Genomic DNA, 20817 nt, shown 5'->3' on the forward strand with positions numbered 1-20817 from the left:
TTTTGCTATAGTCGATCACCAGCTAACATACCATGCCATTGACAAATATATTGTGCATATTACTATAATTGTGTCCTGGAATGCAAACTTATTGAGACTAGGGATCTTTTGTTTTATTCATGGCTCTGTCCGAAGTGTTTAGAGATACAGTGGCCAATGCCGCAGTCTGGCTGGGCACAAAATAACCGAGCCGCCACAATGCCTTGTAGGTTCAATAGCAACCTTTATTCCCGAACTCTCACTGGCACTCTACACACACTTCCCGGGAACACACTGCCTCCATGGGGCTCCGTGCGCCAATTCTCTCAGAACCTCACGAGAACTCAATGGAAACTACAAAGTAGCAGGTGCCCTAGGCAGCAGGATCCACCCTAATCCCAGCAGGATCTGCCCTAATCCTGGAGCCGCCCTAATCTCGGAGCAGGGTCACTTTTCAACCATTCCCTCTGGCAAAAATGCCAGGCATCATTCTGACTAACCTGTGGCTCTCAACATCTCCCCACTTCTGTTTAATTAAACAACAAGCATGTGGCTTAGGGACCGTGCCTGTCTTAGGTTGTCCAATACTACATATGGTCCTTACCCGTCATCGGATGAGCTGACCTCAAGGCGTCAGCCTCCTGTCTTAGGTTGGTACTATTGTAATTGGATCTTACCTGTCACTGACTACCGGTCCAGCATACAGCCATACTTGTGGATAGGCCTTTGCACCAGTGCGGGGGTGAGGTTCTTTGCCTCTCCTCTGTTGGCCCCCAAATTTGGCCTTGGTACATGCAATGCAGACACTCTACCAAGTCAGCCATATCTCCAGCCCCTTTTCCTTTAAATTTTCTTCTTCTGTCTGATTAACTTGAGAGACCTTCTCTTTTACTTGATCTACCATAATCTGAACCTCTAACAATTTATTTAACATTCTTTTGGTTTGTTTTTTTACTAATTTCTGATCTATTATAAAGATAACGCAACCCAACAAAATAACACAAAACAAAACCGAAACAGAATGAAACAAAAATGGAACAAAAAATCGTTGTATCAGTTTTTCTATTTTCTTGACAAGTGCATTTGTGGTCTATCTCTATCTGTTCCTCAGGGGCGAACAACTTCAAACCTTGAGCCAACCATTTTCCCAGTTTGCCTGAGAAAGTTCTAGGGACAGGCAGCTTGAAATAAAAACAAAATAAATCAAAACAAGGACACATTGTTTTTTGAAATGGTCACCCATTCTCTCGCTCTTCCTCAGGGGTGAGCAATTTCACTTACCTCCAAGCTTCAGGCGTTCCCCGCACGGGCCACCAAATGCTGCAGTCTGGCTGGGCACAAAATAACCGAGCCACCACACAGCCTTGTAGGTTCAAACGGCAACCTTTATTCCCGAACTCTCACCGGCACTCTACACACACTTCCCGGGAACACACTGCCTCCACTGGGCTCGTGGGCCAATTCTTTCAGAACCCTGCGAGAACTCAAAATAGCGGGCACCTGAGGCAGCAGGATCCGCCCTAATCCCAGCAGGATCTGTCCTAATCCTGGAGCCGCCCTATTCCCAGCAGGATCCGCCCTAATCCCGGAGCAGGGTCACCTTTCAAAACCATTCCCTCTGGCAAAAATGCCAGGCGTCATTCTGACTAAACTGTGGCTCTCAACAGGCCTTGACCATGGTTGGAGCACATTCCCCTTCCTTACAAAAGTAGATGATGGTATCTATTCAAAACACTTTCTAACATTTCACTGAAAACTGCTAAAAGCTGCTAAATATTTCACACATTTGAATGGAGACAGTGACACATCCCTATGTGAATTCAAGAGCTCCATCACTGAGGAGAAAGCTGTAATTATGGAATAATAGAAATATCACTGACAGATGGAAGGGGGTTTTCTTGTTACAGTTTATCCAGGGTATCATATAAAGAGTTCAGTGAGTTAGTATGACTGACAGGTGCTCGGGGCACGTAACTTGAGCCATGATTCCTCAACATGTAGGCATAACGTTGGGGAGCTATGGGATAGGAGGGAGGGTGGTGAAGGAAGGACGTGTAACTTCAAAACATATGCTGATAGAAATTGCTATTTGGAATACATTTTAAGTGCCTGTTAATTCTATAATGGAAACTGCAGAAAATACTGTGACAAACTAGTGACAGAGCCATGGATCAATAATTGTCACTTATTAAACATTTTACTAGGTGTCAGTCACTGTTCTGAGGCCTTTACATAGATTACATCATTTGCATATCCTTATCACACCCTGTGATATAGGTACTATTACCATTTTATAGATAACGAAACTGAGGTTCAGAGAGGTTGTCTCACCTGCCCAATTAAAGATGGAATTAGGATAAACCCAGGAACTATACTCTAGGCTAGTGATTCTCAACAGGGAGCGAGTGATCTTTGTCCCACAGTTGATATTTGGCAATGTCTGGAGACATTTTGGGTTGTTACAACTGAGGGGAAGGCACTACTGCATCTAGTGGAATGTCCGTCACCATGCAGCGGACAGCTTCACAATAAAGAATCATCTGGCTCAAAATGTCCCTAGCACCAAGGCTGAGAAACCTGCCTCTAGAGGTAAAAAACACTATTCTTAATTTGAGAAATGCCATCTTTGATACAGGATAGAAGAGAGAAAAATAAAATATAATGTGCTAGTTGTAGGGTAGTCTGAAGTTATCTTGCAAAAGAAGAGTATTAGTTCCTGTGGCTGATGTAACAAACAATACATCTGATGGCTCAAAACTACAGTAATGTATTCGTTTACAGTTCTGAAGGCCAGAAGTCCAAAACTAGCATAGGCTGACATTGAGGTACTAGAAGGCTATGCTCCCTCTGGAAACTTGCCAGCCTGTTTTCCGTCAGCTTTGGCACTTGTTTGGCTTAAGACTGCAGTGCTGCAATCTCTCCATCTTCATATCACCTTCTCCTCTCTGTGTGTCAATGTGGACAGTCCCTCTGCCTCTCTCTCACTAGGACAGTGGCAATGATATCAAGGGCCCAGTTGAATAATCCAGGACAATTTCTTCATCTTGGAGTCCTTAATTTAAGACTATAGAGATCCTTTTTCCAAATAAGATAACATTTGCTGGTTCCAGCAATTAGGTTGTGGTATCTTTGGAGAATAAGTAGGTATCATAATTCCCATTTTACCCATGAGGGAACTTAAGGTTATGTGCCCAAGGAAAAGTGGCTAACAAGTGGCGGAGGTGGGATTTGAACTCAGCTCTGTGCACCTTTGAAACTCACTGTCTTTTCCTTAGTCCATGACATTCACAAGGCTGGAGAAAAGATCTTACACCAGCAGGTCCCAACCTGAGTGGGGACTAGTGAAAGGAAAACAACGTGTTCCAAACACTACTTGGAAAATTCATGCCAGAACAAACTTCTATGATGCAAGGGTCTTGAGAGTATTTCTGGTAATCCATTGTTTTCTTTACGTCATTTAGTGAACATTTGTTTTTCCCCTAGGAGGTGCCTAGCAGACAAAGAATTACCTGTAATCCTTGCCTACCACTGCCTACAGCCCTTTTCCTGAGTTTTAAGTAACATGCAACAAATTACAGCTCTAATGCACCTGTTCCTTCAGCATTTATTCTTTTTTATGAACTACAATCTCACGCTTGCTGTGAGAGGAGGTTATCACCGGAGGGACAGAACCACTGGGACTGTGTGTGGGTGGGTGCTAGAGTGTTCTCAGCACCAGCCCCTCAAATTTTTTGATGCTAAAAATACTGGGTATTAAGCGATAAAAAGAAATCAAGAACTGACACATGCTGTAATGTAGATGAACCTTGAAAATGCTCTGCTAAGTGAAAAATGCCAGACACAAGAGGACTCACGTTATATGGTTCCATGTATATGCAATCTCTGGAAGAACAAAGTACACCGAAACAAGAAGCAGATTAATGGTTGACAAGGGCTACAGGGAGTAGGGAATGAAGAGTGACTATTGAGGGAGGATGGGGCTTTATTTTAGAGCAGTAAAAATGTCTTGGATCTAGATAAAGGCAATGACTTCCTCTATTTCTGTCCCTGTAATTCCAGTGACTCAAGAGGCTGAGGCAGGAGGATTGCAAATTTGAGGCTAGCCTCAGGAACTTAGGGAGGCTCCAGCAACTCAGTGAGATCCTGTCCCAAAATGAAAAACAGAAAGGGCTGGGGATGTAACTAAGTGGCAAAGTGACCCTGGGTTCAATCCTCAGTATGAAAAACAAAAACAAAATAACAACAAAAATAAATTTATGTTCTGTGAATTTCACCTGAGTAAAAATAAATAATAGGGGCCTCTATGTTAACCAAACTCTGGGCTAGAAACCCCATATCTTTCCAATGAAGTGTTAAACCACATTCTGGTTAATTCTAGAGTACTGATTCCTACTCAAGATAATACGATTTTTTTTTTTTTGTATGACCTGAGACAGAATCTGTCTTCTAGTATTTTACTTTTTTGGATTTTGACAAGAAGGCTCAAAGAAGACCAAATCAGACCCACTTAAAAATTCTCTTTTAATTTTTGTAACTAAAGTAATAAATACTTGCTGTAAAAATAGTTATATTGTGCCACAATTTATAGTAAAGTAATATCAAGGATACAAATTTTAAGTGGCACTCTTCTAAAATTAGGCGCATACTTGCATTTTCTTACAACAGACACAGATAATAACATGAAAGTGCATATTAACTCTGAAGCACATTTCAAATGCAAGATTGTTATTTGGGTAAATAATGATACTCATCAGAAGGACAGCATAAAGTAAAACATTGCTGCATTACAGTGTGCACTTTAAAACAACAAGGCAGTAATAACTAACTCACAAGATTGGTGGTCTATTATTTTACAATCAATAGGCAGTAATTAAGCAGCCAACAATGACAGCTGCAGTTTCGATGTGATAATAACCAGATAGGACACACCAGAAGAATGTGTGCATGTGAGATAAGCCTCTTCCTCCTGAACCAAGTCCACCCAGGCTGTCACCTTTGGGAGTCCCAAGGACCTTAATGTAGAGTTAAACTTGTCAAGGGAAGAATGTGAAGTTTTTTGATTCTTGGCTGGGGCGAGGGCAGCCTGTGAAGTAGGCCCCAGAAAATGCCTTCCTTCAGAATCCAGCCTCTACTTCTTCCTGGGAGAAAGACTGCCCATGGCTCATGAACCCCCAACTGTGTGGGCCTAGGGCAGGCAGTAGGGGATTTGCTACCTGTAAATGCACTGCTTCCACAGGGCTGAGTCTCAAGGAGAAATTCTTACCCTACACCACACATGGTAGGTACGGCCTGGGAACTTGTCTTTCCATTCAGAACCAAGGCTGGGCTGCAGTCACCTTAGAGCAGTGTGAAGCAGGAAGCCAGGCCAAAGCCTTGTTGCAAGGCCAGAGGCCAGGGGGAAAAGAGGGATGGGAGGAGAGGCTGAGTCTTGACAAGACCAAGGGAAAGATGCTGAGATCTGTCATGCTTGCCATTAACACCCTGTGATCTCTCACCTACCATCTCCTCGAGTAGTCATCTGTAGCACAGTGACAGTGAGTGAGAAAGACAGGGCCAGAGAGGAGGGGAGAAAAGGAGAGCAGGACAGGAAGAGAGAATAAAGAACAGAAAAAATACAGCAAAAGTTAAGCCTTGTATCATATCAGCACTTCCTAACCTGTATCCCAGGTAATCAAGACTCCAGATGTTAAGGGCTAACACAAAAGTGGAGATGCATTTGGGGAAGGATGGTTTATACAAAGGTAACTTTTATTTTTATTATTTTTTTTTTTAGTTGTAGATGGACACAACACCTTTATTTTGTTTACTTATTTTTATGTGGTGCTGAGGATCTAACCCAGTGCCTCACATGTGCAAGGCAAGTGCTCTACTGCTGAGCCACAACCCTAGCCCCCAAAGGTAACTTTTAAATTCACCCTTCTATTCATTTATTCAACCAATATTTAGGGAGCACTGATGGAGTGTATATTATGCAGCAAAACAGACACATACCTTTCCTTTGTGGGACTTCCCATTTGATGAAAGAGATAGCAAAAGTTTATATATTTGGAAACTTTATCATCTATGATACATTCTGGGTAGGAAATAAGGAGAATACAAATGATGGAAAATGAAAGGGACATCTACTTAGCCGAGGAGCAAAGAAGTATCTTAGGAGGAGGTGACTTTGAGAATCCTGCAGTGATGCGAAGACAGGAAGAGGGCAGGTTGAGCGTCCCAGGTGGAAGATGTAGGCAGAGCCAGAGCCTGGAGTAGGAAGGAGGCCAGAGGAAGAGGCTGGAGCAAATGCTGTGCATTTTGTGAATCCCCAAGAGCAGAGGATATGATAAGCACTGTTGCTTCCCAAAAAAAGTATTACAGAAATTTTTTTTTTAAATGGTAAGTCAAATAAGCCACTAAGATGTACTAGGAACCAGATTCCAAAGGGAGGCACCAGGTCTAGAGGCAATGCTTCAAAGATTGTGGTCCCCAACTTTTTTCACTAGATTCACTGATAGTTGAGCACAACTGGGTCAGGATGTTGGTGACTAGGAGGAGAGAATGTTCCAACTAAGTGGGCTGCAGACTAGTCCTAGAGTAAAGGACTAAGGGACGAGGAGAAGAACCTGTACCTCCCCCTTCTGGCCTAGGGAGTGGCCTCCACAGGACCACCTGGAAAGTAAGAGACTTATAATATGAAAAGCACTGTGACCTTGTCTGTGACTTCTTCCAGAGAAATCTGAAGACCTGGAGGTGGGCTAGTGGATGAGTCAAGGGAGACCAACAGTACTGGGCTCAGCCTTCATTCCTCCAGTGTATCACCCACAGACCACATGATGAATCACATGTCTGGGGCTGTATTAGGCTCTGCCTAACAAGGGCCACCTGGACAGCAACGTGAACCCAGGACAGAGGAGTACAAATGGGCCAGAGGGCTTCCCAGAGACTGAGAAAGGAGTTTGCAATGAGACTGATGATAGTTGAGCAGCCACACCAGGGAAACGGGGGTAAGAGGTCCCCAGAGACAGGGTAAGGGGATATCACTAAAGAACCCACAAAAGTTTCCATGGGAGAAAGAATCAGCTCTCACACCCACAACTCTCCTGTGATACCACCTGCCAGGTAAAAATTTTGCTATGCTCCTTCCTCTTTCTGTCCCATAACCCAAGCCTAACCCAGAAGTAAAAATGATTGGGTTAGCAGCAAAGTATTCAACCACAGCCCCTTCTTGCAACAGGCCAGAGCAGGAGGAAAGAAGCCGCTGTAAACATGAATGAAATTGACTATTACATGATACAGATTCTAGCAAACTAAAGTGGAGCTTTTTATTATGAGAGAGGAATGAGAACAAGCATGTGATATGTTTTTATCCAGAGGCAAGATACACTTTTCCATTGAGTACATTTTAACGGGAGAGTGGGAGACTATATAAAGTTGGTTTTTCTGCCCCCCCCCCCCCGAAATCTATTTGTTGGAAGCAGGAGGCAGATTATCCTCTGGACCTCCATATGGGAGCATATCTTATGGAAAAGATATGCTCCAAAACTGAGGTCCATTGTGCCCTCTCTGAACACTAAGATCACTGCAGCTTCTGGGTTCACCTTGTGACACTGCCCAGTCTTTGCTGCCCCAGGCAGAGCCTTCAGCAGCTGAGGCAACTGACTTCCTGTCTACATCAGCAGGTCTCATTCCTGCACCTTCCCCCTCTTCCAGGTAGACAAATGTGATTCCAGAAAGGATCCTGACCACCAGGAGCTACCACCAAGCTCATCTCTGAAACAGGCTCTCCAGAAACAGGCTCTGGCCAAGTTACCAACTTGAAGCCTATGAGTCCTCCCCTTAGATGTTGCTATAAGAGGAAGGCTTACTGGCACTGCCATCTGCACCCCATTGGAAATACCCATAGTCTCAATCCAAATGAAACCCGAGAAATTAGGTGCATACTTGCATTTTCTTACAACAGATACAGATAATAACATGAAAGTGCACATTAACTCTGAAGCACATTTCAAATGCTTCAAGAAGTAGCCATCACAGGTTGGCAGCCTCTTTACCTCCATCCATTCATTCTCCCTTTGTCTTATTAAGCAAATCTTTTCCCCAACCTTAGGGGTAGTGTGTGTGTGTGTGTGTGTGTGTGTATCAGGGATTGACCCAGGGGCACTTAACCACTGAGCCACTTCCCCAGCCATTTTATATTTTATTTTGAGACAGTTCCTTGGGGCCTCTCTAAATTGTTTTATATTTTATTTTTCTAATTCTTTAGGGCCTCTCTAAATTGCTGAGGCTGGCTCTGAACTTGTGATTCTCCTTCCTCAGCCTCCCAAGTTACTGAGTTTACAAGTTTATGAAGCAAATTTTAAAGTGTAAGGCTATGAAATATGAAATGGAATTCACCTTCAATGAACTGGCATTTTGGTCAAGCAAATGCACAGAGGTCAACAGTTCCCATGTCGTAGGCCAGTTAGTTTTAGCAAATCAACACACACTATATGGGTCTTTATGCTATTGGAAATATCACCTATCAAATCTACACTATTTGAAAGGGATTTTTCTTTACATGTTGGTATGGCTTCTGTCTGCAATCACTTCAAATCAAGATAATTTTAAAAGAGTCTTGGTATTTGAGTTATTTTAAACCAGTGTTTATGAAGTTCCTAGGCCTGTACTCACTAGGTTCCCAGCTCCGTTGTCTCATCTACTCTGGTATCCCTGGACCTACAGAAACTGGTGCAGGAGAGGAGCCATTAAAAGTCTCATCAATGATGAGTGAATGAGCAAGTGAACATTCCTGGCCTACACTTGAAGTCAGATTTCTGTGAATACTGCAAGTAATTATGTTAAAAGAGAGAGAAATCTGTTACCCATCTCTGTTGACTACTGCATCCTATCCTTTACAAAACAATTTTTGGTATGTTCATTTGAATCTTGTAGTTGAATACTGTAGTGTTATTTTGTATAAAACATTTTCCTGAAGCCAATCTTTCTACAAGCTCTTGAGACCATGCCCACTCTCAGTCACCACCACCAAAAAGCAACAGAGAATCATCATGGTATTTGACATGATCAAAGGGAATTGATGTTTTGGATCTCTTGGTGGGCATAGGAGCTTTTAAAAGAATCAACTTCCACCTCTCTTGAGAAAGGACCATTGGGGATGAAGCAAAAAGAGGAAACACTCACTAGCATGTGGTTGGGAAGTGTCAGGCACCAAAGAAAGGTTGCAAGAATGTGATCAGACGGGTCTGTGGTCACCTCTTGTTTCTGCTAGCCTCAGCTTCCTCACCTGTAAAATGAAGACAATAATGCCTATTTCAAAGAATCACTGTGATCAGGAGAATAATCAAATATATGAAGGCTCTGATGATAGTATCTGACACATTGAAATCACTCACACAATAGTTACTTTTGTTACTGTTATTTACAAATAAAGCCAATGACATTCACCTACCTGCATATTTAAAGACAGTAAAGATGATATGGGTGGTTCCAAGTCTCAAAGGAGTTAGAGTCCAAAACTCAGCTGTTTGGAACTTGGAATGTATTTTTCCATAGAAACAATGCTATAAATCATGGAATTTTAGAACTAGAAGTGACCTTACTATGCATATAGTGATGTAGTAAAACTTCCCACTAAACACAATATTTCCTATTATAGGTTCTCTGGTCTTCAAGTTCCAAGAATGCCTACCCAAACCAATGTAACCCTTCAAGTCACTGGAACCACACGTAAGCAAACAAAACAGAAGGCAAAAACTTTTTAAACATTCAGTAGTATTTTAACTTTCCTTATTCTTCAAATCCTAGCTAAGATTATCTTCTAACTCTGAAGCTCACTGACCTGAACAGTGGGGGAACATAAATGTCTCATGAGCAGGGCCATGATAAGCAGCCCTGCCCCCCGCACCTCAGCACCCACCACTAAAACCTGCTCAGTTAATGATTTTTGATGAGAACAGAAGGGAAACACAAAATCAGGGGGAGAAGGAGAAAAAGAGTGTCAGGAGAGGGGCAAGAGTTGGGGCAGAAAAGGGGCAGGGAACAGAAAGAAAAGCACAGGTTCCCAAATTTCCCTGATGCATCCCTGGGTCCAGAGTCAGCTCCATTTCCCCTGGTAGTGCACAAACAAAACTATATATGGAGGGCATCTGAGACAGTGTCAGGTCATGTGCCGATACCATTACTTAAGGGTCGCCCATTACCCTCCACCGTGTCCCCTGGGAGTGGCAGTCTGTGCCTAGGCAGTGGACAGCAAGAAGGCACAGAGTTCTCTGGGAGTCACCCCGATGCTTACTTTTTGGAACAGCAGGGGCTGGCTATTTGCACCCATGAGATGTTCATGAGCCACAGGTGTTTACTTTGGAGGGTGCTTGTAATGTTGTCCCCAGAATGTGAAACTCAGAAGACACTACAGAAAAGACCAAGGGAATCTGGGTTTGGATAAGAACTCCAAGCACTACTCAGATGACAGACAATGTACAATGTTAAGGGAAACAAATCATTTTATAAAAATGTATATGTAGTTCAAATTTTGAGATTTATGTACATACTCTGTTTTACTAATTCTTACATATGTTTGTTTAGAAAAAAAAGACTACCACTCTAAAAACATGAACTATTATCTGTGTTATGGAAATACCTAGAATATATTTGTTCCTTTATAAATCAGTATTTCCAAACTGTGGTTAAATGGGCGAGTAAAATGGCATGTAGAAATACTAATTAGAGGGGCTGGGGCTCAGCAGTAGAGCACTCACCTAGCATGTGCAAGGCCCTGGGTTCCATCCTTAGCACCACATAAAAATAAATAAATAAAAATTCAATGCTTTCTTAAAAAAAGAAAGAAGGAAATACTAATTAGAGATTTTAAAGCTAAAAGGGTCTTTAGAAAGAACTGATCTATTTGGCCAACTCTTTTCAATTTTAGGAGTGAAACACCTCTGACCCATCAAGAGAATTCTGAGCCTAAAATCTTACAAACATGGACAACTAGCCACACTGTGGCCTGAGCTCAGATCTTGTGACATTTATGGTCTGTGCCACTCCCATGCTATCACATTGTCCCAGAGTCAGGGACTAACGAATTTCATAAGGAAACAGTCCATAAGGAAGGAGAAGACCTTGCTGTGCACACCCACACTTCCCACTGAATAAATATTTACCTAAGGTCACATCACAGTTTTATGACATGCAAACAACTCTGTAGCTCAAGAGCTACAGCGACTTCATCAGAACCAAGACATCAGAGTCCCAGTTACAAAGTTTTCACTTCTGTATTGCACAGAAGCCCACTTTTGGAGACCTTCATGAAACTTGTATATCAAAAGGCATCTGTGTCTTTATGTTACGCATCTCTATGGCTACAGAGCAGTACGGTTATTTCTGTCTTCTACTGTCGTTAACTACACCCCAAAAAACCACTTACCTTCCACTCCATTTTGCCACATTAGAACCACTTAACATTAGTCAGTCCCAAAACATGTCTAGAGATCAGTCAGACTAAAAACTCTCTCCAAAAGCAATCACATCCTGAAGGCTTTAAAGACTCCCTATTTATAAACGTGAAGCCTTGTTAGGAACCACACACCATCCGAATCTGCAGAAAGATCAGTTCTGAGAGCTTTCATTTCTTCAGGATGAAAATTCAGACATTTGTGCAAGTACACATACAGAGGAAACTTGCTACACAGACATGGCTTCCTGGTTCATGCCACCTGTCTTACTGGTTGAGGCTGGGAAAGCTTTCTAGGCAAAACCTTTAAGGACACTGGAGCAGAAAAGGATTGGCCACAGGTGGTGAAATAAAAGGTCTGTTTTTCAGATAAGCAAAGAGACTCTACCCCTTGAATAATGGGTAGTTCACTTCCTGCCCAATGCACTAACCAGAAACACAACACGTGACTCCAAGATATACTTGTGGCAGGTGGACAGCATGCAGGACAATACGTCACTCTCTTGAATTAAGCAGTAATAAGCAGCAATAAACCCATGCTGAGAAGTTAGCTGCATGTAGCACACGAATTTAAGGGGAAGCCTAGAGCATGCTCAGGCACAGCAGCAGGGAGTCCAGAATAAACCTTGAAAGGGTGGAAAGATTCATGGTAGACATCAATGGAAGCCTAGAGAACAGAAGAAAATCTTTACCACCAGCACCTCAGATAGAGCATTAACCTCCAGGATATACAAAGAACTCAAAAACTTTAACACCAAAACAAACAAAAACACAGAACGGAAAGAACCCTTTCTCATAGAGGCATGAAAAGGTAAGAAATATTTACAAGGATCCAAATTAGTCTAGAAGTTTGGCCAAATTCATTGAAGAATGTGAGAATGTACTTGGACTACCTGATAGAACTCGGGAGAAAGACTGGAGCAAAGCGATTAACTGCACCCCACCCTTGCTGTCCCCAACTTCCAGATAAGAAAACTCAGACCCAGAAAGGTAAAGCCAGCTGCTTTTCCAAGATGACAACTAGTTAGTGGCGGTGCTAGGATAAGCACTCTGCTCTTTCCCTCCAAATCCAGCAGTTTGTATGTTATACCCAGCTTTCACTTCAACCATATGTAAATGGACCTAGCTTTCTCCCATAAGGAAAATAACCTTAAAATAACTGTTTTCCCTGTACAAGTACTATCGCATTTATTTTTTAACTGGTGAACTTCAAAAGCAATCGCATCCTGAAAAGTAAAATGCACTTTCATTAAATACAAACTCAGTTCTTAAAAATTCTCATTATTTTTCATAAATGTATTTATTTAGTTTTGGTTTATTTTCATAGTTGGAGAATATATATTTCATATTGCAGAGAGAGATTTATTCTGCAGGTTTAGTTAATTCACTGAACCCTGTGCCATCATCCACATGATTTTTTTTTAAGTCCCGAGAATTTTTTTAAAGTTAAGGCCAAGGAAAAGCCTGATTAGCCTAAGAAGAAGTGCCGCTGGAACTTCTTCTTAGGCTAACTGGCACGCAGTTATCACCTGTGCTATGGCATAGGACTAGAATCATCTGCACTTCTCTTCCTGTGAGAGATTCTTGCCAAATGCTTCACTGTCTATGACATTCTCTTCCAATCAAGAAATCCCTATCCAAAAAGAAAATGTGATGAACCCAAAATACAGATTAGTAACTTTATGCTGGTTCCTAGGGATCAAGGCAATCGCTTCTATGGGATCACAAGTCATTTATTTGGTGGTAATTGAGAAATTATGCAAGGAAGCATTTCATACATTGCTAGTTTAAGGAATTAGACTTTTTCAGCACTATTCAGAACAACGTTTAAAAGTCTCAGCTCTTCCAGAACCTCCCTTGCTTTCTAATATTTAAATCTGTGATTGCTGGGAGTTGCCCAGAGATAGTATCTGCTAATGCCTTCAGCACCCCAAGATTTCATCTAGCATGCCCCAGAAATATGAATTCATTCAATTACCTGGATGCTCTTTCACTGTATTCTGAATCCCCTGTAATATAATGTCCTTCCCATTTTGAAGATCATCTCTTGAATAGGGAAGTATGTTGAGAGCCACAGTTTAGTCAGAATGACACCTGGCATTTTTGCCAGAGGGAATGGTTGAAAGGTGACCCTGCTAGGGATTAGGGTGGATCCTGCTGGGAATAGGGCGGCTCCAGGATTAGGGTGGATCCTGCTGGGATTAGGGCAGATCCTGCTGCCTCAGGCGCCCCGCTACTTTGGAGTTCCTGTTGAGTTCCCACGGGGTTCTGAGAGAATTGGCACGCGGAGCCCGGTACAGGGAGTGTATTCCCCGGAAGTGTGTGTAGAGTGCCGGTGAGAGTTCGGGAATAAAGAGTTGCTGTTTGAACCTACAAGGCTTTGTGGCGGCTCGGTTACTTTGTGCCCAGACAGACTGCGGCAGAAGTAAAAGCAATTAATTTAGTTTTACATATGTCATCTATTAATGCCACCCTTACCCCCCACTTAAGCAACAGTCCACATTCTTCCAGCTCCAAAAGCAAAACCAACAAGCAAAACAAAAACACTACTCTCAAAATACCATGCATCACACACATACATACACATCACCACCAAAAGATTTAACCTAGCCAACAAAGAAATTAAATTCACACAACAATAAAATCCTTTGTAGCATACTATGGTGTAGCATACTTTTGTGTGTGTGTGTGTGTGTGTACTGGGGATTGAACCTAGGACCTTATGCATGCTAGGCAAGCAATCTACCACTGAGCCACATCCCCAGCTCTGGAAATGTACATTTTAAGGGACAAAAATCAGGGCTGGTAGGTTGTGGCAAAAAGGACATGCTCATATATTTACTGATAACATAGCCAAGTAATTGGAGAGCAAATAAATGAGATCTTCATGCCCTTTGTCCCAGGAACTCTACACCTGGGCATTTATCTTAAGAAATACATTTTGCAGATAACAAACGTCAATATACAAATACAGGAGGTATAAGAATATAATACAAGCCCAAAAGTAGATGCAGCCTAAGCACCTAATATCTGCGATGGTAAATGAGTTATAAAACACCAACTGATACACCGAATAATGCTATCACAGAGATATCCACATCCTAATTGCCAGAAAATACCTGTGGATATGAACTTATATGGTAAAAGGAACTCTGCAGATGTGATGAAGTGAAGGCTTTTGAGAGGGGGAGATTTACCTGGATTACGCAGGTGTGCTCAGTGTGATCCCAAAGGTCTGCATAAGGGGAAAACAGAGGATCAGAGTCAGAGGAGGAGAGGTCATGACAGCAGCAGAAGTGGGGAGAGGGTGGAGGGAGAGAGATTTGAAAATGCTGCTGGTTTTCAAGTGGGAGCAAGAGGCCATGAATCAAGGATTGAGGGTGGCCTCCAGAAAGAACGCAGTCCTACCAGGACCTTGAGTTTAGGACTTCTGACCTCTGGAACCATAAGATAATAAAGCTGTGTCCTTCTAAGTCACTAGATTTGTGTTAATATTTTATAGGAGGAATAGGAAACTAATAAGAAATTGTTATGAAGCCACTAAAGATTATAAACTTAATGACTATTGAAAAGAAAAATCTTAAAATATGTAGATGGAAAATGGTCTGTATACCCAGTTACTACTATGTGAAAGAAACATAAAAAGACAATAAGATTAACAAATTCAGATTAAAATGTACTAATGGATAAAAAAGACCTCCTAATAGGTTTCTCCACTTCTGTCCTCTTCAGGCCATCACCCAGATGACCTGAGTGGTCCTTTTCAAATGTGAAATCAGATTATCTTATTCCTCTGCTCAAAAGCCTCTAATGCCTCCTACCTACTCAAAGTCCAGGAGCTACCTGCATTGTCCAGGTCCAAAGCAGCACTCAGCTCTGGGGACAGCCACTCACACCTGCCTCCTATGAATGGCATCCCCCTGACCAGGCATGCATGTTTGCCCTCACTCAGCCTACCTCTTTGTCATGCTGACCCTTTTCTGGCTTCAGGCCTTTTATATCCTGTGTCCCCTCTGCCTGAAATTCTCCTAAGGTATGCAGATGGCTCATTCCTGGGCTATACCATCTGTTGTATACTCAAATGCCACCTTATCAATGGATTTTTCTTGGAGCACCTTCTATAAATAGCAGCCCCACCCCAGGGCTCTCTGTGTTCCTTATCCTGATTTTCTTTTCTCTATACCATGAACTGCTCCATATTTTTTAAAATGCCTGCTTGTCATCCACCTTCTTGAATTTAGAGTGTAAACTCCCTGAGAACACAGAATCTGGCAGCTTTGTCCACTGATGCATTCCCAGAGTCTAAATGAGTTCACAAATTGTGTGTTACACAAAAATTTGCTTTGCTAAGTGAATGAACTAAGATCAGAGATGAATTCAGAGAAATGAAAAGAGCGCCCTGCTAATATAACTGGTATATAGAAAAAAATATCACTTCATTTAGAAGAGTCATGAAATTGTTTTACCAAACCAGCAGCTCAGTAACTTTTGATGATGTTATTTTTAGAAATTCTCAGTCTGATCCTAAGTATCTTCTGTGCATGACTTTTTAAAATCCAAATTAATCACAACACACCCTCTGAAGCCACATGAGTTCCTTTATGTTCTCTCTCCTCATCTCTCTCATGAAGTTTCATCATACTTGTGTAATCAGAATTTCCTTTTTCAGAAACTCTCGTCTCTTCTGGGTCACATATCCCTTAAAAGCTGTGAGATCTGATTTATGTCCTTTAAATGTTTTTAAACCTGTTCTCCTAAAGCTCTGGAAGCGTGTCTTATAATGATATTTTTTTTTCTTTATAATTGCAAATTCCAATGGGTCTGAGACAGGAAAGACATCAAATGATTCAAGAACATTTTGCAGTGCCAAAAAATAATAAACAAGTCTAATGCTAAACAAACAAGTCTCCTCAATGATGAGAGTATGCCAAGGGACACAGAAGCCAACTGAAAGAGAAAGCTAAGAAAGATGTAAACCTAGAATGATTTGATCAATCAATCAAGAAATAAAGCAATATTGGATTATAACCCAAAGTATAAAATAAATGAGTCAATAGTGATATAAGAGGTTGAATAAATAAATGGGGAGGGTAGACAAATCTCCCATGCAGAAGAATTCCATATAATTTTATAGATAGTTCACCCTAAAGGCGGAGGAACAAAACTTTCCACCACTTATATGTGGGCTGTTATAATGACTTCCTTCCAAAGACTGCAGGATGAAAAGAGAAGAAAACAAAAAGTGTAACTTTATAATGGAGAAATCTGACAAACAGTACATCATCCAGGTCGCCGAGATCATCATGGACAGGGAGAAGTCCTGTTAGTGGTATTATTCCTGTTATAACATCATGAGGATGATATTTTACCTCCCCTAAAGCACATTACTCCAGTCTAATGATGAGAATATCACCAGACAAATCCAAGTTGGGGGACCTTCTGCAAAACACCTGACATATTCTTATAGCTGTCAAGGTCCTCAAAACCCAGGAAAATCTGAGAAACTGTCACAACCAAAAGGAACCTATACAAAAACATATGGTAGGATCCTGGAACAAAAACAGGACATTGGGGAAAAACAAGGAATTTAAATAAAGTATGGACTTCAGTTAATAATCAGTATTAGCTAATGAATTGAGACAAATGTACCATAGTTATGTAAGGTGAAGATAAGGGAAACTCAATGAGGTAATAAGAATTTTATGTACTAGTACTTGGAACAGACCTGTGCTATAGTTTGAATCTGCAGTACCCGCAAAGACGCAGGCTCAGTCATCAGCCTGTGGCACTACTGGGGAGTGGTAGAAACTTCAGGAGGTGGGGCTTAGAGGGAGGAAGTTAGGTCATTGGGAGTGTGCACTTAAAGGGCCTCTTAGGACCCTAGCCCCTTGCTGTATCTTTCTGCCATGAAGTGAGCAGCTTCTTCCACCATTATATACAACTGACCATGGTCTGAAACCTACAAAACTACGAGCCAAAATAAATCTTTCCTCCTTTTAAGTTGATTTTCTCAAGTAGTTTGTCATAGAAATGGAAAAATAAAACATCCTTTAAATCCAGAAATTTTCTAAAGTAATAAGTTTGCTAAAAAAAATTCCAAGAAATCATGACTACTGTCTTTAAAAGCATCTCCATTTTCCACACCATGAAGCAATTCCTCCTTAATGCTCAGTGTTATAACAACTTTCTTGGTTGTATTCTAAGTGACAAAAATAGGCCAACAGATACTAGTGGGGTTTTAATTTTTGGTTTTTGTTTTTAGCCCAATCACCCAGCCAGCACAATCTGAGATGGTCACCTCCTATTGCTGTTTCCAGTTTTACAGTTTGTATCAACAAAGTATCAGCCTCCATCTGTCTGGTTGGCAGAAGGTTCCCACAACAATCAAGCAGATGGGCTGCTTTTTCCCCCCTCCTTTTAACCTCACTAAATCTGTGCAGAGTGGCCCTTCCGTCGAATTGTGGGAATTACAAGTAGCAAGTTCTTCCTTCTTTATGAATTCTGTTTCTCCTCTTCCACAGACATCTTCATTCTTGTGAGTCTTAGGACCATTTGAAGCTATGGGATCAAATATCAGCCACCACCTTAGTGAACTGTAAAAAGGCATAGAGACGAAGCAGGAGGACTTTCTGTATCCAGTCCATTGTACACATTCTAGACTCATCTGCCTGCAACCACCAGTCCTCACCTGCCAAGCCATGGAGATATGCTGAAGGTAGCACCTTTGTTCTTGCTGTCCTTCCCTCCATCCAGGACATCTGGCCCTTTCCTGTGTTTCTTTTAGCTTCATTTAGTCAGTGCACCTCCCACACAGGAGTGGGCTTTCTTTTCCTCAAACTCAAATCCCAACTGACTTCATATTATCTCCTGAGCATATCTGCTAACTACTCTGTGAGCTCCTTAATGGAATGGTCTTCATCTAGTTTTCTGTGTGCACCCTCCCTGTGCTTTGATTAATCAAGTTGTCTAATAAACATTAGCAAATATTTGAGTGCTCACCGTAGAAGATTTACCTGACAACAACTCAACAAGGTAAGAACATACTTACCCCATTTTATAGCTGAAAATGCTATCAAGGGAAGTAGTTGAGTGACTTTCCTGGGTTCACATGGAAATTGCAGAGCCAGAACTGAACTCAGATTCCAGCTCATCATCACCACAGTACACTCCACTGCTTCCTAACAAACACTCACGAGTTAAAAAGTATGCATTATGAGTCTAAGTGTCTATCCACTATAGAGTCTAGAGTGGTGATCTCAGAAGGAAAGTGAAAAACTCTTGTTGGTCTGAGGATAACTGAGAAAATGTTTATTCAATTGTTCCTCCCCAAAGCCAGAAGTCACAAAGGGCTTGTATATAGTATAGACAGTATGACTCAAGGGAGATGTCATTTTCAACAGTGCTCTAAAGCACTGTGCTTAGCTGCCACTCTTCACACAGCTTCAGAAGCCAATCATTTGGAAGGACTAGTGAGCACAAAATGAACATGGAAAACACACACACTAAACCTTAAGGGATAGAGCAAAAGCCCTATTAAGAAGGAAGTTGATAGCAATTGTGCCCACATCAAAAACTAGAAAGATTGCAAATAAACAACCTACTAGTGCATCTTAAGGAATTAGACATGAACAAACCAAACCCTAAGTTAGTAGAAGGAAAAAAATAACAAAGATCAGAGCAGAAATAATGGGACTAGAGACTAAAAACACAACACAAAAGATCAATGAAACAGAGTTGGTATTTTTTTAATATTTATTTTTTAGTTGTAGTTAGACACAATACCTTTGTTTTATTCATATATTTTTATGTGGTGCTGAGGATTGAACCCAGGGCCTCGCATGTGCTAGGCAAGCGCTCTACCGCTGAATCACAACCCCAGCCCCAGAGTTGGTATTTTTAAAAGCTCAACAAAACTGACAAAACTTTTGCAAGGTTAGCCAAGAAAGAAAAAGAGAGGAGATGCTAACAGACACAAAATGTATACAGAAAAATAAAATGACACAAGGGGTCCAGTTAGGAGTGTGTGGAAGGCCATCCCACGGGCTAGAGTCACCAGCAGCCAGTGCCACACCACCTGCCACACACAACATGCAGCAAGGTTCCCTTCAACAATCTGCTTCTCATTTACCACTGACAGTTTTGTGGTTGAAATGGTCTGCTTATTAGAGGATTTATAAAAGTGAGTTACCACCAATTCAATTACACGAGTACATGAGTATTTACAATTCTCTTGTGGCCCTTAACTAAAGTAAATAATCTTATTTATGATAGGGAAGAAGGTACTAAATTTCTTGCAGGTGCAAAGTGATAGGGAAGAAGGTACTAAATTTCTTGCAGGTGTAAAATCTGTATAAGGGAGCCTTCACCACCACCACCACCATGAAGAGCTTTTACCAAATGCCCACCCATTGTGCCAGTGAGCAGTTGTAATGTCCCCTCCATTCAACCAAGAATTACTCAACTTTGCTTAAGAGGCTGGCAGACCTTTCTACTGCACTGTGTTCTTGACAGCTGGTACTTAACTGAGTTGTCCCAGACAGCCTCCTAGGAAAAACATTGACCTTCCTACATCTGTTAGACACGTTAATTTGTTTTCTTTTGGGTCTTACTAGCTTCTGTTTGTCAGACACAAGTGCCTGGTTTAGCTACCAGATCTGAGACCGGTGCCTCCTCCTATGATCTGCTTTCCATAAACTGTAGGGGAACACAGTTTTGAGTTTCTAAAGAGATATGAAGACTCTGAACACATCCGATGGCTAATCCCTGATGCCAACAGAGCACAAATTAGAAATGGTAAGAGAATCAATTCTCTTTGAATCCCAAACATGCAGAAAACCAAATGAATACAGATGCTCCTCAACTAATAAAATCAGATTAAATCCTGACAAACCCAACATAAGTAGAAAATATTGTATGTTGAAAATGTATGTAATACACCTAACCTACCAAACATCATAGTTTAGCCTAGCCTACTATAATACATACATTAGACTACATTTTGGAAAAATCATCTAACATAAAGCCCAGATACAAAAAAGCATCAAGTGGCTCATGTAATATATTAAACAAAAAACTGAAAGTGAAAACCAGAATGATTGAATAGATACGTTTTCTTTTCTTTTTTTTTTTTTTTTGTACCAGGGATTGAACCCAGGGGTACTTAACCACTGAACCACATTCCAAGCCCTTTTTGTGTTTTATTTTGAGACAGAGTTTTTGCCAAGTTGCTTAGGGCCTTGCTAAGTTGCTGAGGCTGGCTTTGGACTTGTGATCCTCCTCCCTCAGCCTCCCCAGTTGCTGGGATTACAGGTGTGCACCACTATGCCCTGCACAGGTATGTTTTCATGCCACTATAAGGTAGAAAATTTCTAAATTGAACCATTATAAGTTGAGGACCATCTGTGCAT

The 20817-nt window shown here is 41.4% G+C and overlaps 1 protein-coding gene across 2 annotated transcripts in view; it reads right to left on the reverse strand.

The window, feature by feature from the left end:
- The window catches only part of Pip5k1b (phosphatidylinositol-4-phosphate 5-kinase type 1 beta), a 291725-nt gene that overhangs the window by 248355 nt on the left and 22553 nt on the right, over positions 1-20817 (reverse strand). Inside the window, exon 2 of one of the 2 annotated variants that reach the window (XM_046459396.2) lies at positions 9142-9244. The exons of the other annotated variant lie outside the window; for it this stretch is intronic. The gene's annotated coding sequence lies outside the window, so the exon portion shown is untranslated. The remainder of the gene's footprint in view (positions 1-9141; positions 9245-20817) is intronic. 2 annotated transcript variants of the gene reach the window in all.

The sequence above is a fragment of the Marmota monax genome, unplaced genomic scaffold (assembly GCF_021218885.2).
Source record: "Marmota monax isolate L192 unplaced genomic scaffold, Marmota_monax_Labrador192_F-V1.1 WCK01_AAM20220418_F8-fsc00059, whole genome shotgun sequence".
NCBI lineage: Eukaryota > Metazoa > Chordata > Mammalia > Rodentia > Sciuridae > Marmota > Marmota monax.